At 44.6% G+C, this 26966-nt stretch overlaps 1 long non-coding RNA gene across 1 annotated transcript in view; it reads right to left on the reverse strand.

Moving 5' to 3' along the window:
* Positions 1-26966, reverse strand: part of LOC119399681 (uncharacterized) — a 31848-nt gene that overhangs the window by 911 nt on the left and 3971 nt on the right. Inside the window, exons 3-4 of the long non-coding RNA XR_007416905.1 lie at positions 21438-21521; positions 17683-17886 (exon numbers count right to left, since the gene is read on the reverse strand). This is a non-coding gene — a long non-coding RNA (uncharacterized LOC119399681). The remainder of the gene's footprint in view (positions 1-17682; positions 17887-21437; positions 21522-26966) is intronic.

Below are 26966 nucleotides of genomic sequence, written 5' to 3' on the forward strand. Positions count from 1 at the left end.
CGCAAGTGCTAGATCATGACCATGGGCGTTAGTCTTCGGGGCGGAGTTGTGCCACTGCTCGTCAATGTGGGTGCGTCCCCATCAAGCTGTGCTATATCTGCCAAACACCAATGGACATTGTACAAGCTCTCATATTTCCATGCCCTATGAGCAATCAAGTACTACTGTGAAGACACGTTTCACTTTCGTGTTATACCGATTCCTGTGACATAGGGATGAGCCATGTTTTTTGTTAAGACCTGCTATATGAAGAGCATTGCAATTTTGTACAAAGGTAGCTATCAGCGCTTTACAGAAGTGGGACTCAAATTCTGAGCTTAAAACAAAAAACACATTTGTAATGCTTTTTCACATTTGTCGATGTGTAAAAATTGCCACTTATGAATGGGTTTTTTGTACTAAAATTACAAATACACCTAGGCTATTGGTTATAGTTCCAGTTACGTACGGGCCACTAGTTAACACGGGTGGGAATTTGTGCTTGTTTAGGCGTCATAGTTTCGGAGAAAAAGTCAACAAACTACGAAAAAACGCAGCGATTAGGAGATACACCCACATTACTCTCATCGTGTCGAAGAAAAAGGACCAACATTTCTTTTTGAAACCGTCAGTACCCAAGTGTGATATATTTTCTGAAAGGTAAGGAAATTCTCTATCAGCTAATTCTCTACCCAACCTTGAAACAACCCCCACACATTTTCACAAATTTGGTATGATTTTTCACATTGAGCAATGCGCCGCAATGGTGAACAACGTATCAGTTGCTGTTAGTGAACTCAGGATGCCATGTCCTAAGTGAACTGCGCACTAGCTAGGTGTTAGTGTCGACATATTTTCACAGTGCAAAATTAACGCGGATGGAACAGTACACCACACAAGCGCCTGTGTTGTGTTCTCTCTACGTTCCCGTTCATTTTATGCTGTACAAGTATGCCGATGCTAAAAACGCATCCAAGCAACCGTTCTTTCAGGTGTTAATGGCTCTTTCAAATGGAGCTTTCTCTAATTATTCCTATCTGAGGGCAATGCAACAATTCAAGAGAATGCAAAATTTAGGTGCCCCTATATACATGCGCCTAAGTGGCGCAATGTTCAGTTGAATTTTTCAGTTATTTCAATGCCTGTGACTTTGTTGCAGATACATGAACATTGGCTTACAACAGATCATACAATGTGTTATACACATCAGTTGGCAGTAGGAAAGATCTGCGTTGGTGTAATCAAATATGCATACTGAAATAAAGTATTCACACTGCTGCTTGGATTCGTTTTTAGTGCCTTTTGTGGGTCATCAGTTCCACATTGTGTACAGATTTCGCGTTCACAGTAAACTGTAGGGCTATCTTGCCTTCCTTCTGCTCTGGATATCACCTACTGGGGTTAGCTCTGTTGTGCCACGTGAGGGCGTGTTTTGCACGCCAGAACGTCACTGCATACCAGAGTGGGATAAATACTACCACACTAACCTGATATGACTTGGGCTTAGACACCGCACCAGGCTGGCGTTCCCCCCAGTACACTACACCAGCCTGCACATGTTCCCACCAGAATACATCATACCAACCTCGTGTTCCCACGAAGAAACACCACAACAGGCTCGTGTTACAACCAGAACACGCCACCCCATGCATGTGCTCCCACCAAAACGCAGGAGACCAGGTTAATGACGCCAACAAAACATACGACACAGAGCATGTGTTCCCACCATGCCACAACACACCAGACTGGTGTTCCCCAAGAACGCGCTAGTATAGTCCGGTTTTTCCACCAAAGTACATCACAACACACCAAACCCTCTATGGTGGGTTTAAGAACGGTGCACTAACGCACGCTCAAGACGAGCAACGCCTCGCACTGCTGCTCAGCTCTCCTGGAAAATAGAAATGGTCACACAAGCCACGTGCAACGCCGAACTGGTTCCCCATAAAATCCCTTTGAAACGTACACGTTCCCACGAGAAGCGACGCAGGTTGGCGGGATTGTGTACACGTCGACGGCTCGCCTTGTGGTATTCCGAGTCCTTGACGCGCGATACGCTTAGCTTAGCGGCCTGGTCATTCTCTTTACTGTCCTCCCGACGCCGGCGTCCCCATTCACGTTTGTGTTGCCGATGTCGCTGTTCAGGGGCATGCGCTGTTCTTCCTTCGGTGTGAGTGTCCGCCGTTGACCCGAGCCGTCGACCAGCATGGACTCGGCGTTAGCAGCCTCCCGCCGCCTTCACGCCCATTCCGGCTTCTGCGTATGCCGTTTTTGTTCCTTGGTACGCGCAGTACATGGCCTACCTATTACACGACCTCTCACAAATCAGATAACGCCCTTGGCCTGCGCGCGCAGCCATCCACTGAAAAGTAGCTGAGAACAACAGGCAGCAGCCATGACAAGCACACCGCCGCAGCAGCCAGTCGCGAGACGGCAACAACTGGGGCCGAATTCACAAAACTCACTTACGAGCAAATTGTCGCGTAAGAGAAATTTTGTCGCGTAAGTCGATTCACGAAGCGAAAAAAACGTCGTAAGAGGCCATCGTTATCACATCGGCCGCTGCGGTAAAGCGCGCTGTGACTGCCCAGGAACATGTCAGCGATGGTGATGCAGTTGCTATATTTGGTGACGTCACTGAAAAAGGCTCGTAAGTGGATTCACGAAGCAAAAAATTGCGCGGAAACAGCGTGGCTACGAGAAAATCCCAAGAGTGGTCCGGACCACTCTTACGAACAATATGGCTGTTTAGAACATGCAACTGCGGCGGGTATCTGGGTGCCGTGGCTAATTTTGAGCTAGTTCACGGCCATTTAAGGCTTCTTGACGATTGCTGGTACGTTTTAATTTATTTCGGCGCTTTGAGTTTCGTGTGTTGTTTTGCTTGTACGCTATGGACTGTATTGGCACTCGTAGTCGTCCAATAAACTGGGAGTCGCAGTAATTAAAGAAGCCTATTGGGTGTCAATGGCGAAACATTATGCATGCAAAGACTTGTGGTTGGATTAAAACCAAAGGTCTACATGAATGGTCGATGAAGTCGAAAGAGGCGCGGTATTTGGTCAAGATTTTTTTGTTATGTTGTTGTGTTGCGTCCGACTTCCTCCAATGAGACGTCCAACTTATCATGATGTACGCAGCATTGGTCGAAACCACCACCAAAGAGGTTCAGAGGAGCACATCAGCTGCACGCTATTGGAAATAAAATTGAGCGTAGCATTTCAATTAGCCGTTATTAAAGCCTATTATGTGATTCCACAACTTGTCTAGTTGGATAGGCTTTAACTGCCCAATAGGCACGATCGCTGAAACGCAGCTGTCGCTATGCGCTTTGGGTCGATCGAGAGCGGGCTCGTACATTGCAAATCGCAGCATATTATAGATGTGCGAGATTATGCATGAAATCTCAAACAAATCAAGCTTTTCGATCTTCACTGTTCGGAAACCGAAACGGAACGCGTTTATACGGCGAGCAGTCAGAAGTAAATGGATCCAGTAATTTGAAATGGCATCAAAAATATGTGCGAATGCTCACGATTCTCGAGTATAAACAAGCCTTTGCCGGATTCACGTCCCTTTGATTACTAACTGCCATTTAACATGGCGTGAGAATATCAATTGAAGGTGGCTTCACCCACTCATAAATGTATTTTGTGCTCATAAGCGTCAGCTTGACCTAGAAATCATCGCGTAGATAAGGCGAAACCCCCGCTGGAGGCTACTATCGTAGCAGACGACAAACGATAGCAGACGACGGCTTGGGCGAGAGGTGCAACTCGTGATTGGTTGGGAAGCAGTACTCTCTACAACAGCCCATCTTATGACGTTGACAAAACATTTCTTTCATCGCGCACTCCTGTCGTGTTCGTCATATCTTCCCCCTCGCACATAAGAGAACTTTTTATCTTCTCGCGATCAACGCGCAAGAGCTTTTTATAAGTTGTCTTAGCGCCTACCCCCTGCTGCGCAGTTTGTAAGAACAACATGGCGCCGTAAACTGTAGGTGTCGGCGCCGATTTTCGCAAACGCATGAGTTCCTTCAGCGTTCGACTGGATGTGCTGTGAATACCGCTGCTTTTCCGGTGCGCGCAAGCAGTGTGAAGACCGACGGCAGTGTCTCTTGGTGTGCCGTGAAGCGTAGCGAAGTCTGTGCCACGGAGTGTTCATGAAGCGGGGATCGGCGCCTGTGTACCGACGGTAACTAGCACTGGAGGAGCCTGCAACGTGTGTTTGAATGTCGGTAACACAGTTCGTTTGCATCGCTTTCCAGAGTCTCAGTAAGGTGCAGTGCGGCATTTAGAATTGACAGCATTTTGGCGCGTTACTTGAGTGATTCCGTGCTTCCGTGATTCCGTACGGTAACGCATGAACTACGCTCTGTATTTGGTTCTTGCTTCGCCAGTGGTTAGCCCGTGCGCTTCTATTTTCTTGTGAGCAGTCCAGGCAAATGTAGTGTTCGGGAGTGAAACGATGTGCGTTGTGAACAGTGGTGCTGTGTTGACATTTCCAAGACTTGTGAAGAGGCTGTGCCCGTGTGACAGAAGATTAAAAGCGTTGATAACCGTGTTTCGTCCTACGAAGTTGCGATGGTGCTTTATGAGGGCTTTAAGGATTTGGCGCTGGGCTTGGCGCTTTCTTTTTTAACTCGTTGCTTCTCCTTTTTGTGATAACCGTAATTCGAGCGTCATAACGTGTCGAACCGAAGTCGCTCGCCGAGGCATTGTGCTGTAAATGTGGCTGCTTTGGCAGTATGCCTTGACTGTTCTCCGGTGAAAACTTGGACTTGTACCTGGCAGCGAAAGCACGCGGACGTCACGCTTCGCTCCGGACAGAACACAATTCTCACTGGATGCTTTGCCTTGGATGAAGTCGTAGACCAGCACCTGCTAACTACAGGTTTTCGAGCCCATCTGTCGTGTCGTTTTGCACGGCACTGGAGTCTTGACTACAGCGGCCCACGGCGATTTCTCACGCTTCACCAGTGGACGTACACTGTCAATTTTTATGAAAGGGAACACGCGAGCGTGTGGCCGGCGAGCTCCGGCGGCTGCTTGTAGCGCCTTCAGGCGTGCGCGAGAGCAACCACGGTCGCTTTTCGCGTCATCTAGTGGCGAATAAAACAACCAGTCATGGGTAAAATGCAACTAGCTGCAAGATTTCAACCCCCTCCCCCTTCAAGCCGATTACGCAAGAGGCCGGGCCAGCGGCGTGTCGTCTGCTGCTTGTAAACTGTGTTTGGCACGCGGGAGCAATCGAAACGCCGAAACTCTGCCGCTTGGCTTTTGGTGAAACGCCGAAGCTCTGCCGCTTGTCATTAAAGAGGAGTGGGAGAAGCTGAGAAGAGACAGGTCCCTAACCGCCGCTCTTTATCAATCCCTACCAGCTAGAATGGCAGCTGTCAGGGCCGCAAACGGTGACGCCACCAGGTACTAACAATTCTCATAATCTGTTTTTACTTTTAATGTTGACGTCAAAAGCAAGACGACGTTTTTCCAGTTTCAATAAACGCATTGAAATTTTTTTCATGTTTCATGCTCACGTCATTTATGTTACTGATAATTATCGATCAAAATCTTTACAACCATGACAAAGCCTTTTATACTTCTCTTTGATGTGCAGTGCCATTTCGCGCTCTCATCACGAACCCAGCGTAAGTCACTATGCATGACTTTAAAGCATCGAGCTCAGACATGCCAGTACATTTTTTAACGACAGGTGACACGTTCTCGGCCAAGTGGGATTCTACTCAGAAAAATGTTTTCCACAGCATTCGATGCGAGATTTGAAAACCGGAAACCAGGAACGAAAGTTCACTTGACTGCACCGCTGTCGCTTAAATCGCTCTAAATCGGCCGAAGTGCAACGCGCGAAAGCCAAGCGGCAGAGCTTCGGCGTTTCGATTGCTCCCGCGTGCCAAACAGTTTACAAGCAGCAGACGACACGCCGCTGGACCGGCCTCTTGCGTAATCGGCTTGAAGGGGGAGGGGGTTGCAATCTTGCAGCTGGCTGCATATTACCCATGACTGGTTGTTTTATTCATCACTAGATGACGCGAAAAGAGATCGTGGTTGCTCTCGCGCACGCCTGAAGGCGCTGCAAGCAGCCGCCGGAGCTCGCGGGCCACACGCTCGCGTGTTCCCTTTCATAAAAATTGACAGTGTACACGTCTTGCTAGCGTTGCATTTCTACGTCAACGGCAGCTTCCAGTCCACGGACGTCTTTTGCCTGTGGCTGCAGAGCACATTCCATTCCCGATGACGCTGACGGCTGCTAATATCGTTGTGCCATCGGTGAGTTGAACTTGCGCAACTAATTTCGTTGCTATTCGTGTAGTGCTATAACGTACGTTTGTAAGTTTTTCATCCCAGCAGATGTACTGTCACCCCATATTAAGTTCCAGTACGAAAAGTATACTACCGCTTTGTATATACGTATATATGGCCAATATACATATATTGCAATATGAGCAAGTACACCAGCAGTTTTTATGATTTTGCTTAAGCAGGCTTTTATCTGATTATTAAGAGGAGCCTGTCTGTTTACCACGCTTGACAGTTGAGAGAAAAATATTTGATACGAATTTATCTTTCAGGAGCCATTTAGCACTTTTTCAGGAATTCCCTTTATATTGCAAAATTACTTGTATAGAAGATTACCGCTGTGGCAGCACTATACTTTACCAGGACATATACATTACAGTATGTAAAGCTTACATGGGGCTTTAGTTTGTTTCAAATTGAATAAAGCATATTTGATAGCTATGACTAAGTGATAATTTTTGTGTTTCTGCCAAATATGTATTAAGAGCGCTTTCAATGATGGTTTTTTTAATATATCCTTTTTGGCCTCTTCACAGATTGCAGATTTTCGTAAGATCGTGGGATACATCGATTGCAAGCACTGGCAAATCAAGCCACCTTATGACTTGGAGCACCTGTACAGAAATAGGAAGGACTTGTGCTCCCTAAATCTACAAGTCTTTTGCAACGGTGGGGGTGTTATCATCCAGCCGACCTCAAAGGGGCCTGGAAGCACGCATGGCAGCCTCATCTGGATGGACTGTGCACTACCTGGGAGCTTCAAGGGTAGAAAACTGCATAATGGCTGGTTGCTAGGTTAGTTTTTTTAGGTGTTTTAGGTGTTTAACCACAGTAAACACCGGTTAATGTACACACCTTCACAACCAAAACATTGTTACTAACAGTGGATGCCTTTATTATTTTCACACAGCGATGCTAACTGGACGCGTAAAGAGAAGCAAATTATAATAGAATTGACAATGTCGAAAGTGTAAAGTCTACAGCTTATGAATTTTACTCCATACATGTGAGACTGGAAAGTTGTGCTTTTGAAATAGCACAAGTACTTTTATTGCTTATTGAGCTCTTGTACTTGTCACTCACACAGTGTATCAAGTGCTCTGCATGGAAATAGCAAGCGGGAGAAAATCGCCTGGCTGTTCGCAACATGCAGGGAGAAAGAACTCTAGTTCAAACCTCAGGCCACACAGGAGCAGTAAATGCGCATTTTACCTGCCGTAGCTTATCTTTTTTCAATGTTGTGGCACGTTGTATTTCCGCCGTACATGTTCTCAGCACAATTGCATAGTGGCACGGTTATTTCTACAAATCGTATGTGACCTGAGTACACGCTTGTTGATCTCTGAAGGTGACTCTCGCTATGCCTGAGAGCCATTGGTGCTCACCCTCCTGTCCGTGGCTGGCCCAGCTGAGCAGCAGTGCAGTGCAGCCCCCACCCATGCAAGACAAGTCATACAGTGCACCTTTGGTGTTCTGAGAAGGACCCAGCGTATCCGTCCGGCATGGCATTGACATCAATAATAATGATGGTGAGTGTTTGTGGAAGCCATAAGAGCCCATTAAAATGCATTTATGGATTATGAGTGTGTTTGTTGCTCGCAATCATTTCTCCTAATCAAGTGCATTTTTTTGCAAAGTGTAATTTTGATGGGAAAAACAGTTTCGAGCAACAAAAACACACATAATCCAATAATGCTTTGTGTTTTCAAGTCTTCAAAATTGCTCCTTCACACTGTATGATGAGGTGGCTATGTTAGATAACTTTAAAGTGATGAACAATAGCTGTTGTCTTGTAACATAGAAATACTTGAGTACACCCTAAGAACAAATCGTGTATTTGGGAGTATTTCTGCTACACAGCAGTAATCAAAATCTTGCTTGCTCGCATTTCCTTTTTTCGAAACCCCGCTCTTGGCACTTTTCTATCAAGAATGCTATGTCACTTTGATAACACGCGCGTCATTCGTGACCCGGAAGTCCCGGGACCGTGGTGATAACGCGAGGAAAGTACGTGAGATGGATGACGTTTATAGTTGTGGGGTAGCAACACTCCCCAAATACTTGTTTTTAAATGCGAAGCATTTCTTAGCGAACTTCTGCGAATTTGATCTATCTATCTATCTATCTATCTATCTATCTATCTATCTATCTATCTATCTATCTATCTATCTATCTATCTATCTATCTATCTATCTATCTATCTATCTATCTATCTATCTATCTATCTATCTATCTATCTATCTATCTATCTATCTAGCCGCCTACGACTTTGTGCTCTCCTGGCCGTTTCGTTAATCGGATGTATGCCAAAATTGGTATGTCATAACATGGCCTTATTACGAACATAAATGACAGGTCATATCATGAAAATCATGACACGCATGTCATGAACAGCACGATTTACATTCCAGGCCTTTGGGCTCTTGCGGCCGTTCCGTTAATTTCGTATATACCAAAGTTGGTACGGCGTGACAAGAGTTCATGACGAACATAATGACAGGTCCTAACATGCAAATCATGACGCATGTCATGTGCAGCATGATTTACATGACATGGTCTCGGGGCGCTCGCGGCCGTTTAAATGAAGGAATATATACGAAAACTGGTATGACGAGACATTTCTGTATGACGAACATAACTGACACGTGGTAACATGAAAATCATGACATGTATGTCATGTACGACATGATTTACATGCCACCTCATGGCGCACTCGCGGTCGTTTCGCTAGATTGATATGCACCAAAATTGGTATTGTGCGATGTGACTGTATGAAGAACATGAATAACAGGTGGTAGCATGAAAACTATGACATCCATGACATGTACGTCACGATTTACATGCCACGCTCATGGTGCATTCGCGTCCGTTTCGCTTGCATGATATACACCAAAATTGGTATTGCGCGACACGACCGTATGACGAACGTAATTGAAAGGTGGTAACATGAAAATCATGACATGCAAGTCATGTGCGACCTAATTTACATGCCACGCTCATGGTGCGCTAGCGGGCGTTTCAGTAGATTGATATACACCAAAATTGGTATTGCGCGATGTGACTGTATGAGGAACATGAATAACAGTTGGTAAGATGAAAACCATGACATGCATGTCATGTATGTCATGATTTACATGCCACGATCATGATGCATGCGCGGCCGCTTCGCTAGCTTGGTGTACACCAAAATTGGTATTGCGCGAAGCGACTGTATGACGAACGTAAATGACACGTGGTAACATGAAAATCATGACATGCATGTCATGTACGACATGATTTACATGCCATGCTCATGACGCACTCGTGTCCGTTTCGCTTGCTTGATATACACCAAAATTGGTATTGCGCGACGCGACTGTATGACGAACATGAATAACAGGTTGTAACATGAAAGCCATGACGTGATGTCATGTATGTCATGATTTACATGCCGCGCTCATGGTGCATTCGCGGCCATTTCGGTATCTTGATATACACCAAAATTGGTATTGCGCGACGCGACTGTATGACGAACGTAAGTGAAAGATGGTAACATGAAAATCGTGATATGCGTGACATCTACGACATGATTTACATGCCATGCTCATGGCGCACTCGTGGCTGTTTCACTAGTTTGACACACCAAAATTGGTATTGCGCAATGTTACTGTATGCCGAACATAAGTGACAGGTGGTAACATGAAAACCATGATATGCATGTCATGTATGGCATGATTTACATGCCACACTCATGGTGCACTCGCGGCCATTTCGCTCGTTTGATATACACTAAATTGGTATTGCGCGATGTGACTGTATGACGAACATAAATGAGAGGTAACATGCGAATCATGTTATGCATGTCATGTACGGTATGATTTACACGCCACTGTCATAGCGCGCTGCCAGCCGTTTTGTTAACTGGATATATACCAAAATTGTTATGGCATGACACGAGTGCGTGATGAACATAAACGACAGGTCATGCATTGTATATACCAGAATATGCGTTTCATTGGCATGGTATATACTAGATTGTGTATGCATGCGTGCATGGCAAACATGCGATATATGGTGGACTAGATGCCATGGCATGAATGATTTCATTTGGCTCAAAGGCAAACAGGGCGATGTATGCAGCTCTTTGCTGGCTGCTTCGCATTACATCGATTCCCACAGTGCGTGGGATCTGCCAGATTTTTTTTCTTAGATTGTAGCATGGTGAACTCATTTTTGGTCGGCTTCTTGCACCTAGTGTAAAGTCGAAATAGAAGACAATTTATTGGCTTATGTCTCACTATTGGGCAGAAGTTTGTTGCCTTCAAAATGAACATCGTGGTTATAAATTTATATCATAAAATACTTTTTGAAAGTCTTCATTGTTGATGGTTCTACGTTCAGACCTTTTTTCTTGTTTTTTATTATTTCTTCATACTTGTCATCGGCTTCTGAAAATTCGACAGCTAGAGTTGTTAGCACATATCAGCTGTCCATTTTTACACATAGCACGGTTGTAACAATCATGTGTATTTTTCTATATTCCAGCAGTATCACTGGATCAGGTGCCGCACTGTCATGTAATTGCACAGTGTATCTCGGACAAAACACACAAGGCCAACAAGTAGAGAGCGACTACCAGTGACTGTGTCCTGCTGTTCAAAGTGCACGTCAACAGAAAGAATGCATTGTGATAGTTGGAACAGCTTGAATTGTATGGTGAGAATCTGCACAGCTGCAGTTTAATCGTTCCGCAGTGCATCATTCAGCAATTCCTTGCACCTGAGCATTCAAAATTAATTAAATTCTGCATTTAATATACCAAACCTTGACGTTAATGTAAATCACACTGTAGTGGTAATGTGCAAATTAATTTCGGCTACCTTGAATTTTTAACATGCACGTAACTCAAAGTGCATGTGTGTCTCTGCATTTCACTGCCATTAGAAACAGCAGCCATGGTCGGCAACCAAAACCGTGTTTTCATGTTTGGTAGTGCAAGAATGAAACCATTGAAGCGGGTAATTTTGCACTTGGTCGATATAGTCGTTCAGGATACGCGCATTAGTATAGCACAAATGATTTTCTGTTTATATAAGCTCTGGAAAGTCCTTCTCCACGGATTATTTAGATGCAAGAGGAGCGTCACTATTCCTAGTATGTCCAACAGGCTTTAGCACCTCTGTAATGTTATCCTATCGCATGCTTGTCCTCTTCAACGGTCAACCTTTCTGCATGTACTTTGTAAGTTTTAATTTTTTTTCATATAGTGTTTGCTGCCATAGGTTTCTCCATAATGTACTTGTATACTCTGCAAATAGTTTATCATCTATGCAGCTTTGCTCATATTACTGCTGAAAGTATTTATTGCTTTTTGTATGGTGACTATGCATGCATTTACTTATGCCTTTTGATGCGCCTGTGCAATGGTTTGGCCTGAAGAGGGCTGCTGGTGTGCTCTAAACTTGAAACTGGCGACTTCGAACAAATTTGAAGGCTGATAACCATTACTACTATATTCAGAAAAGCTGCGATAGCTCCTCGAAAATGTATTTAAGATTCTGTAAACTGTGCCAGGTAAATGTTCCTAAATTCCTTTATTGTTGTCCATGTTTCATGCACCTGAAACATAATTACTTTGTCATGGCACATTATAAAATGTTATTCTGCCCATTTGTGCTGATCAACATTGCAGCTGAGGCCAGCAGCAAGATATACGTACATGCAAGGTACTGAATCTTTGCATCGCATTCCTTGCCCAGCAGTGCACTGAAATTTTTTTCAAGCGAAATGAGAGACTGCTATACAGCAGTCTCTCATTTGAAGGAAGTCGGCACATGTGCACATTTTGAAACCTTTTTGAGGAGTGTTTTCAGAAGAAGGAATAGGGTATTTACATGTCAACAGCAGCATTATTTGTACCGAGGAGCTTAGTAACAGTGAATTGTTTTATTTATGCATTGTCCAGAATTTGTCCGAGCTGTGCCAATCTTCCAGCCCACGTCACCTGACATGGCTTGTTATAGTGTTGTCAATATGCCGGACTATGTAAATAAACTATGTGTCATCTTGCAGACATGTACCAAAATGTGATGCATTGCATTTTTCCTTGACATCACATTGTCGGGGGCTCTTTTCTTATATATCGTCGTAGGCTGCCGCCCACGAAAATGTATAAAAACTGCTTGTGAGTGGGCAGAAGCAAAAACTATACATGAAATTGTTCCAAGAGGGTTCGAGAAATGCCGAGTTGGCACATAAGAGTGGTGAGAGATTTCTCTCGTAAGTTACTGCCTTGAAACCTCATGTGCTCAAGACTGCGTGTATCAGCATTGTTGTTTTATAGCAGTTCATCCTATTAACTACTACTCAATGTATGTATGTATGTATGTATGTATGTATGTATGTATGTATGTATGTATGTATGTATGTATGTATGTATGTATGTATGTATGTATGTATGTATGTATGTATGTATGTATGTATGCATCCATGCATGCATGTATCTTTTAAACAAAAACTTACGTTTTTTGTTCAGTGTAACTTTCATAAAAATTTTACTATTTGATTTGTAGTTCTTTTTCTATCTCATTTTCATTTCTCAAATATGTTTTCTACTGCGCAAAAATTAATGTAACCTTACAAAAAATGTGTGCATTCAAACAAGATGTTTCACTTAACAACGTACAGTTCTCAGCAAGAAGTTGGGAACTTTGCAACCAACCAGCAAAAATAAGTTTATAGGACAGCTCCTCTGTGTAACATTGCTTCTACACATTGCGTTTGTCGAATATGTACAACAGACTTGTCGACTTCAACCAGCAGAACCAAGCTTTCGCCCGTGGCTGTACATACTTTTACATATGTGCGTGGTATTTCTATGTATTGTCATACGTGTTGCCAATTACTATTAAGGGCACAAAACTAGTCAAGCTGAATATGCGGATTTTCGTCTGTTCACCTGTCATCTATACTCTAACTGCTGTCGATAAAGAATAAACTCGCGTTTAAAATTTTCATGTACTTACAAGGGAAGAGTAGCCCTTTATGACCTAAATGAATTTGCCGTAATGTTTTCGCAGGCGTACTGTTTTGCCCTCTCCTCAGAACTCGATAGCCTGCTGGAGTTCTTTATAACCATTGACAGAGGCATTACACGGAGCTGCGCAACACGACAGAGACCGAGAGAGAAGACACAAACACATCACTGTGTTTGTGTGTTTTCTCTCTGTCCCTGTCGTTTTGCGCAGCTACTTGTAATGAATCCCACCCAACTAGCACGGAAACGTGTCCCGACAATGGCAGTCATCTTGGCCGCAAGCATTTTGGCCGCCGCGTGTCTCCTGATGTTCTTGAAAACACCGCGATGTCTGACCGGCGGTCGAATAGCCAGAGTCGTGAAAAGTAATGCCCAGGTATGATAATTGGGTTTCGGGACTGCGCACCCTTGCGATAGTAGTGGTTAGAGCAAAAAAAAAAAAAAAAGATACTCTTATTTCTATGATCCGTGAGGGAGCACGGCGCAGCGCATTTGGGTATAAAGGGGCGTGAAAGAAGAGAGCGGAAAGGCCACCTTCTCAAGAAAAGAGTGCTCGCAACACATAACCTCAGGCCGTGCTATCCATTTTTCCATTAAAAAAAAATACGTGGGTGCTTGGCGACACTGCGAATCGAACCCAGTACCTCCCGCATTGTAGTCTGACGCTGTAACGGCTCGACCACCGCTGCAGTGTTTCAGAAGAGAGCTGGCCACTGTAACACTTACTTCATTGTATATATATTATCTTTCCCTCGAAAGACACGTAATTCAAGACGTCCGGTGAAAGTCGATCAAAAAAAGAAGAAAAAAGCTCGAGATCCTAATGTATTCGCCTAAGGTGACTCGAAGGTTAAAGCCATCAAATGGGGCTATATTACCGTGCACTTTGTATCGAGTGCGACATCACTGATTAACTATCGCTAATTGACTGTCACTAATGTCACTTTCACTAATTGAATATTCAATGTGTTTCGATTATTGTCGTTTAAATAAACTTTCACTAAACAAATCACTACTCACTTAATTTGCTTCGATTCTCATATATAAGCACAATCACGCGTTCGCTCGTTTTTGTATGGCTTTCGCTCCCATAGACGTTAGTAAGTAACGCGAACGCCGTCTCTCTTTTTTTTTTTCTTATTAATCGTGCGAACGCGCAGCACGCGCGCCCTGTGAATCCAGGCGCATGTGTATAGTCATGTCACTTCAGGCCGAGACAACACCGCTTCTTTTATGTTTGCTCACGCAAACTCCGCAAGGACGAAGTGACTGCGCCGTGTTTTCTGAAAAACATTAGCACGTAGAAACCTCCCGACGAATCTTCCTTCTTTTACGCGTGCACATATCTAAGCGTATATGATTGCTCTCTCATTCCAGCCCTGTCAAAATGCTGCGGTGAATCGGACCTGCGGCATTACGCTATGATACCTTTCTTACTGCTGTTTGTATTTCTGTACAGTTCTCCGTAGGCTCAAAAGCCGCTCCTATGTCTTGTACTGAGATCTTCGTAAGAAATGCAGCATTTTACGTCTAGCTACAAAACACCCTAATGGCAACCACCATACCGTGCTCGAACATGCCTAGTTAGTTTAGTGGCAGCGCAGCTTCATGAAAATGTAACTAAACTGGTTGTGGTAAAGAGGGGGAGACGTTTCGGTCACATCTTCAAACCTTCAATGTTTCAATTTACGCGCGGTTTAAAGATGCAGTGTGTCTGGAGCGTTGTTCGCCTGCACTTGACGGGATAGCACACGGATTATTAACGCCATCGAGCAACTAGATTTTTGTTAGCTATGGTCATCGATGAAACCCGAGCACTGGGCTTCGCGCAAGACCCCAGGACGTCTGCGGCAACGCGGCAACGCGTAAGAGCTGTAGCAGACGCCCGGAACTGGAAGCTCAGATGCAGCGAAAATACATTGGCTATCATCGTACACCCTCGATGCTAGACGCTTCGCGTGCTGCCCCTCTGTCACCTGCGCGCACTTCATTCTTTCCTTGTCGTTTTATCGGCCTTCGCGTTGCCTCCTTGCCCTCAAAAGTGGCTGGTAAGTTAAATCCGTACCATTGCTATCGTAATCCCTCGAGATACGAGAATTCTTGGCTAAGAAATTGCGTAGGCAAGAGAAAGCTTTGTGAATTCGGGCCCTGTTGTTTTATTGCGATATATGACACTGCAGGCGCACTTATGACGTCGCCTTCATGATCTGTGTGTAGTCCAAATTGCTGACATCGCCCTGCGCGTTGTGTGTTCGTGCACTCGCGAAAGCTTGCGAAGGCTGAAGGCAGGCGCGGCTCGGGCTGAAATAAAACGCGCAGCCCGGTGCCGTAGGGCGAAGGAGCATGGGGTGGGCGTAGCAACTGCGAAGTTTGATCGAAGGAGCGTGCTTGGCATCTTGACCACTAATAAAAAGACAACGAAAGTTGAAGGAAGAACGGCTGGCGGCCGCTGTGAATACACGCGTGGCGAAAATGACTCCGCAGAATAACCATGAAAGGTACCTGTTGACTGTCCGCAAGAGTGTTTCTAGGCCGTCTTCTATGAGAACTCCATCCGCTATACAGAGGACTTTGACTTTACCAAAGATAATGACCTTCTTATTTTGAAAGCAGACGCGCTCGTTTTGCATCGATGAATCGGGTTCGAGTGCTTTTGAAGTGGTTGTTTGGCGCTAAGGCCTCTGTGGTCTTGAGGAAGAATTTTAAACCTATTAGACGCTCTCACGTCTTAGTAAAGAGCAAGATTGTAAATACGTGGAAGTCTTTTATTCTAGATATATTAGTCAGAGACATCCATAGCACTTTGAGCAAGACGGTAATTGGTTTCTTTATTGCGAAGATACATAAGCCCGATATTTCATTCAGAACAACTGTTAGGGAGCACAGCCATGACAGCCTCATGTTAGCCGCTTCCTTTTTAAAGAACCCTAAAAAAACCTCTAAAAATACAAAGAACGTGCTGTTTATTTTCTCCTGGCGTTCCCCGTGTTTTCAGCATAATTCGCGACGCCAGCAGTCTGTCCACGTGACATCATAAGGAAGTGAGCTCTCGATTGCTCCATATACGAGGGATATCGGTTGTGAATTGTATCCTACAAAACTCTGTCATGCAAGCGAAAACTAAAGGCAGCGTGAGAAAAACGACGACAAAACCGACTCGCTCAAACCTACAAGTTGTTGCTAACATCTGTCATGCAGTGTCGCGCCCATTCTGCCTCGTCTCGCATGACTATCACGAGCGATCAAGTGATGCCACTTCTTTTTGTTCATTTTTCATTGCGCAAGCGAAGATAACAGGTGTCCGAGAAGGACAAAATCCTGATCCGCTGAGCGCTTAGTGCTTATATTGTCCTCTTTTTTATGGATCTATAATTTGCAAGGAGGACAAAGCTTCTGTAGGAAGGGTAGTGAAGGTAAAAAGAAAGCACTCTCTCGTTTTTAACTGGGGTGCTTTAGGGGCCTGATAAGAGTTTGAATAGACTGGATATAACCGATTCCTCTTTGACTAGAAGCTCGGTTGATGTTGCTCTTTTGAGGGGCAAGCAGGTCAGAGGCCTAGCCTTTTCTGTACATGTAAAAGATATTTTAGACCGCAGCTCTAACGCACCCGTTCTTCCGTTGAGTGGCGTCACCATCGTCGGCGTAACCGATAGAGCGAACGAGGACAAAAGAGAGCTAACGCCGAGCACAGCGAGCCGCTGCGTTAGTGTGTGAAATGCCCCGTGCCTGCTCGCGCTTCTTGTGAGAGCGCAACGCATGCCTTTCGCGCACGAGCAGGAGAAAGTGGTTTGACGTGCGATGCTTGGGAGAAGACGTGCGTTGGTCGAAGGAACACTTTGTGTGTCCTAGCGGACTCTTAGATTTTGCATCTAGTTTTCCAGGCACAAGTTCACCCATAATAAGCAAGAACACAGCTCTTCGGTGTCCGTTCTTGCGTTGAGAGGCGTCGGCGTCGTCGTAACCGGCAGAGCGTACGCGGAGCGCCGCGGATGGTGAAAGACGGTGACAGCAAGCAGAGCGCGAGAAGCAGGGAACGATAGTGGCGAGACGACAGGTCTGCGGCCGCCATTGCTAGCCCCTAAAGAGCTCTGCTGTTAAAACAATGCGGCGCGCTCGGGAGCAGCCCGGTCTATGCAGGGTAGTTTCAGTTCTTCTTTTCTTACTGAGTCTGGAGCGGGAGTATTCCAATCGCGGATACAGAGCGTGTGCTCGGCGCCGGAGAATCGTACCATACGCAAGAAATATGGCGACCGGCTGCGGACCTGCCGTTGAAATTCAACATAGGTTAATCACAGCGTCAATTGATTCAGTCATAATATATTTGATTATGCAAAGCAATTGTGGAAAAGAAACTGCAAGATCACTCACCATTTACGACACTGAGCATTGTCGGCAAGCATAGAAGAGTCCCGTAGAAAATATGGCTTAACATTACCACGGGCATGTATATGCGATTTCTGTGGTTGCAAAAAGTGAAATGATTGCACTAGTAGTTATTGAGTCAGGATTGTTTACCACAACTGTCAAAACTTTGCAGAACTTTCACCGTAGATAGGCGTAGAGGGTTCCCTTCTGCGCAAAGATGTGAGAGGTAGAAAACATATTGAGAATTTCGGTAAAAGGAGCTGAAAACAAGCCGTCCCATTTCACGCAACAAAATGCAGTGAATAGCTGTTCATCCTGCAGAAGTCAAGATGCATGTTGTCACTTTATGAGTAGAACAAGTAGGCGTATACCATATTTACTCGAATCTAGGCCGGCCCCGATTCTAAGCCGACCCCCGAAATTCGCAAGACCAGAAAAGTAAAAAAACCTATTCATTGTACTCGAATCTAAGCCGACCCCCCGCCCCCCCACTTTCGCACATCGTTTTTTTCGAAAAAAACATCGGCTTAGATTCGAGTAAATACGGTATTACCTTTCGTAAGATTTTCCATGATGGTCGTGTGCTGCCACTCGATTATTTGTTGGACCGAAACAAACCTTCGGCTTGTGATATGACCTTTCACAATCATGCGAACCCCTCACTGGCGCCAGCACGTCGCGTTCACTATCTCGTGAAGGATAGGAAAGCTGTGACGAAAGAATATTTTTGACCGCACTAAATGATATGCATGGGCGTCTCCCCATATGACCTTTAATCAGATGGACGTTGCTCCCATATACAAGGATCTATTTCATGAGGTGAATTTCAATCATTGTTTCTCCTTAGACCAGTCAACCATGCACTATTTCTTCATAGGGAAACCACACTTTACACACACACAAGTGGAGAGAGAGCAGCTTTTCGATTGGCAACTTTTCCCGACAGTCGAAAAGCCACTGTGAATTAACGACAAATTACGCTGACACATGTCAGAGCTGAGCAAGCGTTTTCCGACTACTGGAGTGTCAAACTCCGATATGCGGCGACGTTTCGGTGGGTTTGAGAGCTATTTTACAAGACTGCATTGTCAAATATTACAGCTATAAAACGACAGAGACTACTTTAAATGTTTTATGGATGATTTCATTTTTCGCGTGTTTTATAAAACGCAACAGCGGATATTTAAGTGTTCTGACGCGGCTTAAATTTTCAGTGATGTTTTCCACAGCCAAACGGGAAATGTTTCAGAAATAAATCGAGCTTGAAATTGTCTGGTTTTCCAAATTCAAGGAAATAATCGCCAGGCCTGCGCTGAAACCGCAGCACAGTCACAGCGAAAGCTAGAAGAGCGGCGTTTCTAGAGCCCGTTGTAAGCTCTCTTGGGGCTACAATACAAGTACACTAGAAAGGTACCCACTACGCCATAAAACACAATTTTTGTGAAGTTGGGAAGCACCTACTAAGCCATTATTCGTCATTCGGCGGAGAAGTGAGGCACCAGCTACACGTCTGTAAGGCATTAGGTGCACTTTGTTGACGCGACGACTGATGACGATGAAGAAGTATGGCTCAGCCCTTTGTAATGGGTTGGAAGCTTTAAACGGCCCACCAGTTATGTAATTTGCATTGGGTGACGCCCGGTCGCTATTTCACTCTCCGATCATGCATACGTTGACGTGAGAAAGAGAGACAGAGAGAGGAGGGAAGAACTTTATTGAGACCCTGAGGAAATGGATGATGGGCTTATGGGCTTCCTTGGCAACCAATGCAAGTGCACTTGCGAGGAACCCACTACGCTATAAATCATTGTAATTTTACTGAGACCCCGAGGAAATGGATCATGCGCTAATGGGCTTCCTTGGCAACCAATACAAGTGCACTTGCGAGGAACCCACTACGCTATAAATCATTATAATTTTACTGAGACCCCGAGGAAATGGATCATGCGCTTATGGGCTTCTTTGGCAACGAATACAAGTGCACTTGCGAGGGACCCACTACGCTATAAATCATTGTTATATTTGAGAAGTAGGGCAGCAGGCACTGTGCCATTTTTCGTCATTCTACGGAGAGCCGTGGTACCTGCTAAACGCATGTCAGGCATTATGCGCACTTTGTTGATGCTGTGCCTGATGACGATGAAGAATTATGGCAGAGCCCTTTGTAATGGGTTGGAAGCATTGAACAACCTACTCGCTGCGCAATTCGCATTGTGTGACGCCTGGTTACAGAATTCGCGTTGTGCGACGCTTGGTGCTTCTTTTACTCTTCTACCCCGCTATATTGCATATGCTAATGTGGTTCCTTCCCGACATGAAGCCTGTATAGGACCTTTTTGCAAAGCAGTTTCAAGCACCGGCATGGCTCAGAGGTTGAATACTGGGCTCCCACGCAAAGAGCCCAGGTTCGAACCTCGTTCCATCCTGGAATTTTTTTCTTATTTCGTTTTTTTTATTTCGAGCGATACTGGTTACGGACACCGGCGGCGGCGGCGGACAACTACGGCGCCAAAAACGGCCGGTGAAATGATCTCATAACAGCTTTCGCTGTAAAAAAACAACTGCTACGTAGAACTAAAACGCTTTTGCTCAATTCGACAGCTTAACAGCTATTGTAAATTTGCATGCACGTAGATACCTTCGACAAACGGTTATTGCGGCCATAATTCGAATACTAGAGATACGATTCCACTTTTTGTAGGATAGGCCTTGTCATGCCCTTAATTTATTTCGTAACCATTAAAACCATAAAATATTACTTGATGAACCTAAATATCAAAGTGACACTGTGGTATCTGGCAGAGTTCGTCGTTCACCTCTTCAGATCCCATTTTTTTAAAAATATACGCAATTAAAGAGCTCCGATATAATCCTGAATCTTAAAGGAACTGAACTAAAAGACCCAAATAGGTTCCAGGAAATGACATTCTCCAGAAGCACACATTTGTAATGTGTGTACAACAGAGGCTGAAAATGCTGACCCTCTTGATCACTAATAGTTGTCATCGTAATAAAAGTGTTACGCCGTCGAATATAAAAGCCCCAGTTCGTTAGATCCACGCTGACTTATACTGGATAATTGCACCTACACCAGAGCAGCCTGCGAACACTTCGCAGTGCGCCTTCTCAAAAGAGATGTCCCGCTCCCTAAAACACTGATCTTATTAGATGCTCACTAAAGCAAGCTGGACTTCCTTAAGTAGAACTCTGACTAGGACTTGTAATATTTTTGCCAGTAATGATTGGCACAACATGCACAAATTGCTGCAATAACAGCTTAGCAAACGGTGCAGGGCTAGTCGGTTCATTGAATTCGCATATATCGCATATATATATTCGCACTTTGTATTCGCATATATCGTAATACAAAGTGAATTAGCGCACACACAAAAAAACGAAGTGTCAAGAAAACAAGCAACGAGAGCTATAGTTGACATTCTCTGCGCTCCTCTTTCTTCTACCCGTTTTAAGACTATTTTTGTGCAATGGGTTGCCATAGCTCTATCAAATCTTTGAATGCAAGTTCGGCCCACACGAATTTTGAGCTAACATCTTAAAATCAATATTTCGAGGTATGATACTGAAATAAAGAATGTACCAACGCCAGCAGCAGCTACTATACCCTAGTAGAACGCAATGATGCCATAACGGTGAAGCAACTTTCTAAATGTGTCGGCAACGTTGTGGCAATACTTGGTCCTACTGGGGTAAGAGCTGTTAGTGCTAGCAGATTTTAGCCAATCGAGCAGGATACTTACGCAATTTTTCAACTTAGAATTGGAGAACCGCTCGTACGCAACACCTATATGATTTACCAATAAGCCTGTGGCAGAGTTTGATGGCTGAAACGGAAAGTCAAAATTATGCACATTTAACTCCGATGTAGCGAAATCACATGATGCAAGATTTAATATTCACTCAAAGCTGAATGAATGAATGAATGAAAAAATAATTTGTCCCTGCTTAAAGGGAAGGGGGCAATTGGGCACAGGGTGGAGGGAGGAATTACTTAAAGTAGGCCTCGTCTACCCACTCCGCCCACACCCGGATGACCTCCTGAACGTCGGACGTCAAGCTGCACAAAGCTGTCTCCCACTGCTCCTCACTAGAGATTAAGTGCTTCAGGCAGGATCATCGTTGGGTAGATTTGCCAAGTAGCCAAACCTCAAGTTAAAGGAGCCAAAGTAGACGCGCCATTTAAATTTATCGCCATATTTGCAGCCAAATAAAACTGAAGTACGATTTTGAACAGAGTTTTCATTATTGAACAAAAGATAACATCATTATAAAAAAATTGGGGGACCCTTAAGCTTCGCCTTTAAGAGTTGAACGCGATAGCGAAATCCGGCCCCTAGTGCGCACTTCAACCACTAAGTGCATACTTATTAATGTGTATTGTTACACACACACACGCACGCGCGCGCGCGAATTTTACAGGCTTTCGATCAAGAAGGTTTAAAACAAAATTCTGGAGTGGAAGCTCTCGAAACGCCTTGCCATTGAAAGTGAAGCCAGCTTTTGCCCACCAAAGAGTTCGCAAACATGCTCTTTTCTGGTGGTGCCTACTTAGAGATCAAATGGCTTTGATCTGTTATTGTAAATGCTACGTCAATTATAAAATAAAAGATCCTTGTTGCCGACAAAAGTAACCCGTCGAGTGCAGTATTGACGATTGATGTCCAATAAAATTTGCCATGACTTTGAAGCTTACTTACGAAAACTAGTAACACAAAGACACACTTACAGCAGTATCTGACCCATAAAAGTTACCATAATTAAACTTCTCTGGCGTGCGTGGAAAACGTTCGCTTTCCTTCGCCAAACGCTGATGGTTTATCGTGCCCCTAGAAAGATGGCGGGTGCAGCCGCCATCTTTTGGTGGGCACGGCTTCACTATTGCGCAATAATCGCCACTCCAGCAATTTTTTTAACCTCCTTGCTTTCGATCTAAAGCAAGAGTCGCATGGCCTCCAAGATATACGCCGCGCGCCGGCCCTCTCGGATGCAATGAAAAGTCGAGACATATTTCTCACAATGCCTCACAGATGGCAGCACATTATCTAGCGTTTGCTGCGTTGGCTTGATATGTTTTCCTCTAGATGGACATAGTTGTCCATTTTTAGAGCTGTTTGAAAGTTCGTGTGTGTATTTAGCGGCGATGGCTGCACTATCCCGGCGTTTTTCGACGTAGTTTGATTGCCTCGCGAATGCGCCTACCGTATGGGCTCGTTTTCGTCGTGACACCTGCCGAACAAAATGCGTCGAGACTCCTTTCACTACATGACATTTATGTAGTGTTTTTGTCCGAAGCAGCTGCAAGCAACATCGTGGCTTTGTGGTAAGACACCTGCTTGCCACGCGAACGGCCCGGGTTCGATCCTCATTGGGGCCGAAGATTTTATCGTTTATTTTATTTGCTACTTTCTCGATTTTTCGCTCACGGATGATTTTCCGCTCACAACCAACGGTGCCGACGCCGACAGCGGAATTTCTGCGACACGAGCTCTCTAACGCTACCGCGTTAAAAGAAAGAATGCAGAGATAGGAGAACACAATTTTTTGCCTCTTGCCTGGACTTCAAGCCACACAAAAGTCGCGAATAGATGAATACGTTATTGTAACTTCAGTGCGTCTGCATATAGTTTATGCAGACTAGGTGGAGTTTTCCCCTAGACAGAGTAATTGTGAAAAATTTCAGCCATAGAATGATTAGGAACAATAAATTTTGAAGCAGTTTTTCCTTGAAGCCGCAGACTTAAATTGATTAGTACAGTTTCCATGATACCAGTCCAGCTTCCAGTAGTGGAATCTGTCCGCCGCGGCAGTGTAATGGTTATGGTGCTGGGCCTCTGAGCAGAAGGCCACTAATTCGATGCCGGCCGCGGCGGTCGTATTTCGATGGAGGCGAAATACGACAAGAGTCCCATGTACTGTGCGATGTCAGTGCACCTTAAAGAACGCCAGATGGTCGAAATTTCTGGACACTTCCGCGACGGCCTGCCTCATAATTACATCGTAGTTTTGGAACGTAAAAACCCCCAGATAATATTAAGTAACAAAATCTGGTTGAAGATGAGCAGTCCTGCCTCGTTTTGTTGCGCATCTCTGTTTTTGTCAGGTTTACACAAGAACACACGCTGTGCATCAGCATTACAAACAAGCGCGCGGTGGCAGCATGTATATGGTGAGCAGCGTCCTAGCCACACGTTTGCCAACATGCGCGCAACTTCGTCACCCCGTCATCACACGCGCGCCGCGCACGTTGCACTGGGGTGTCTCGATGTCCACCAGCCCGCTGTCGGGGGAAGGATATGTGCGCTCATTGGCTGACGCGACCGAAAAGCTAGCGAACGATGTTTTTTATGCATAAATAACAAAAAGAAGGGCTACTAAATGCACCTAAATAGAAGTTCAAAGCAGCCAGAAAGTAGCCATCGCGCCAACTTGAAATTTTCTTCGCCAGACAAGGTCGTAAGATAGCCATTTTTGCGCAAAGTAGCCACCAACGGCAACCCTGGCTTCAGGAAAGGTGGAAAACTGTGCTCAGGGCAGCCCCACGTGATGTGGTTTGCCTGCTGTGAGAGCGGCGCGGAATTTACAAGAGGGAGAGGTTTAACTGGAGGGATGAATGCGGTGGAGCAGATAAAGGGAAAGAAAGGTGCCAGTCTGCAGCTGTCACCACGTAACGCCACGCCAAAGCGGGGACAGCCGCATGAGTGGCGGAAAAGAAACTGAACATCTAAAGAATAAGAGAGAAAGAAACAACTTTATGGACGGCACAGCGAGGTCGTTCAATTTAGCTTGCCGGTGGTTCGAATGGTGGAGGCGAGTAGCTCGCCACGACCTTTTCGGCCCAGTTAATAACTTCTGTCTGAATACGTTGGTCATTTGATGGCAGGAGTAACTCCCACGCCTTGAGGGAGGAAGCTGGCAGTATTGCTTTTGGAGGCGGGTTTCCCTCGCATTCCCAAAGAATGTAATTTTGGGTAGCCTTCAGGCAGCCGCAATGTCGGCAGTGTGGTTGCATTGAATCCGGGTAAATTTTAGACATCCGATGAAGGCTAGCACAAGAACATGACTGTTTAATACCATTGACTTCGGGAACGCTCAAAACCTAGCACAAAACTACATGCTAGACCTACAAGCGGTTGTGACAAACTTTTTAAAAACTACAGATTGGCTGACATTTTCATTTCAATCAATCAATCAATCAATCAATCAATCAATCAATCAATCAATCAATAATTTAATAAATTTATTTCCTTTCGATAGGAGGAGTACAGGACTAAAAGCTCGAGAGCTTGACGAGGTCCCGACCCCGTTACAAGTTGGCAATGCAACAGGATGGCGGACAATCATGCATGCAAAATACAGAATACATTTTACAAGTTTAACATGGCGTCAAGTAATACAAAAATTATGATACAAAGCGCTGAAAATAGAGGGAATAGTTGATGTGGATAGTCATGAAGTGGCATGAACATGAAAAGCAACAATCAATAATAAGAATGGCCAAAATTCCGAGAGATATATTATTCCGAAAAATGAGTGCAATGGGCGAAGCGTTTAATGTGACAGTTTTCATTAGACGAAGGACCAAAATCTTCGTGATTTAAGAAGTTTAGTAGGGAAGGCAGTCTGTAGGACAATGATTGTTCATCATAAACACTACTATAGGTGGGTACAGTCCACATTTCTTTGTGCCTAGTCAGTCGAACACTCGAGTTTACGTTTAGCTTAGCAAGATTAATTATGGTATTGGTACCATGCTTAATAAACTCCATGCCTAATAATCTCTAACTAACCTGCCCGTTTTTGCGCGTCTTCTTGAAGACATACGCCCTCATCGTAAGTATATAGAACTAAATATCACACAATATGTTAAACTAATGTACAACAGATCTGTTTTAATGCCGAGCAAACTGTGATCACTTGTGATAGCGTCGGATATGTTTGCGGAGGAGCAGTATTGCGCCATGAAACACCAGGAAGAAACCCCCAGGAAAACTGGTTGCACTTATCAAAGAAATCGTGCTCATAGAAGACAACAATCTTATCGTCGCTACTCACCACAAGCAGAAGCAGATATATTTCTGTAGACAACGCCAATTTGGCGTATATTCTTCTGCCGTGTGTAACAAAAATAGCCCCGACTTCGATTGACAATACAGCTTAAGTCTCCATCAAAAATATGAAATTTTGGTGTTTTACGTGCGATCCCACGATGCGATCATGAGACACGCCGCAGTGGAGAACTCAGGATTACTTTTGAGCAGCGGAGGTTCCTGAACGCTTTCGTGGTCGTAGGAGAGTTGGCCCCATTTTGTATGCTGTCTGACATTATCGAAATAGGTGCAACCATGTCTGTAAGTTCTAAGATGTAAAAATATTCTAAGATGTCAAAAAGAACAGGGGTCACAAGTGGTATTTGTCCGGTCGTCAAGTTCCTTGTCCTCTCAGCACTTTTTCTATTATTTCCTCTTTGTCTACCGGTATGACTTGTTCTATATGCGCTAGTTTTGGAGAGGTGTATTTGTGGAAGCTCGGCGGTGCCCATATTGATCAGCAGATAAATGAAATTCAACAACTATGTGGCCGTGACCATTTCCAAAGAAAAATAATCTTCGGCACAAGACTACTTCTGCAGGATTTACAACCACGCACACTTATTTTGTTAACACAAATCCTGTTTATTGCTTCCCTTGTGAAAAAGATGCCCACAACGCCGATTTTCTTTGTGACACATATCGCTTCACATTGCGCACCACTACTCTGAAATCACGGCCTGGTAGTCTTCTTGAGCTGGATAGTACTCTCTTCTGGTTGAAGGTTACGTCACCAAATTTTTACCACATACTGTTGAGACACAACCAATAAAAGTTATTATATTGCCAACATCCTCACGATACTTCAATCGGAATACAAAATTGATGAGCCAGAAAGCGCGACGTACTGATCAACACCTGACCACGATCCCTGCTCGTTCTACGGTTTTTTATCATCCAAACTACAATTGCATAATTTGATAATTCTCAAATTCACTCCTGTTAGAAACAGTAGAAAAATCACTTGCGTATGCAGCAGAATTGTCCCAGGAACCACATTTCAATGAGGGTTTCGCTATCACCATTTTCGCGAGCAAACCAGGCGAACTGAGTTGCTATTAAAAATCGTCGCCGCTCGGGAAAAAAAGAAACTAACTACGCAGGAAACAAAGCATTAGTGCTTACATAATGTGCTAAATGGTGCAAGTTGTTCACAGGAGCGCCCGTATTTTTAAATTCTCA

Source organism: Rhipicephalus sanguineus, chromosome 7 (genome assembly GCF_013339695.2).
Source record: "Rhipicephalus sanguineus isolate Rsan-2018 chromosome 7, BIME_Rsan_1.4, whole genome shotgun sequence".
NCBI lineage: Eukaryota > Metazoa > Arthropoda > Arachnida > Ixodida > Ixodidae > Rhipicephalus > Rhipicephalus sanguineus.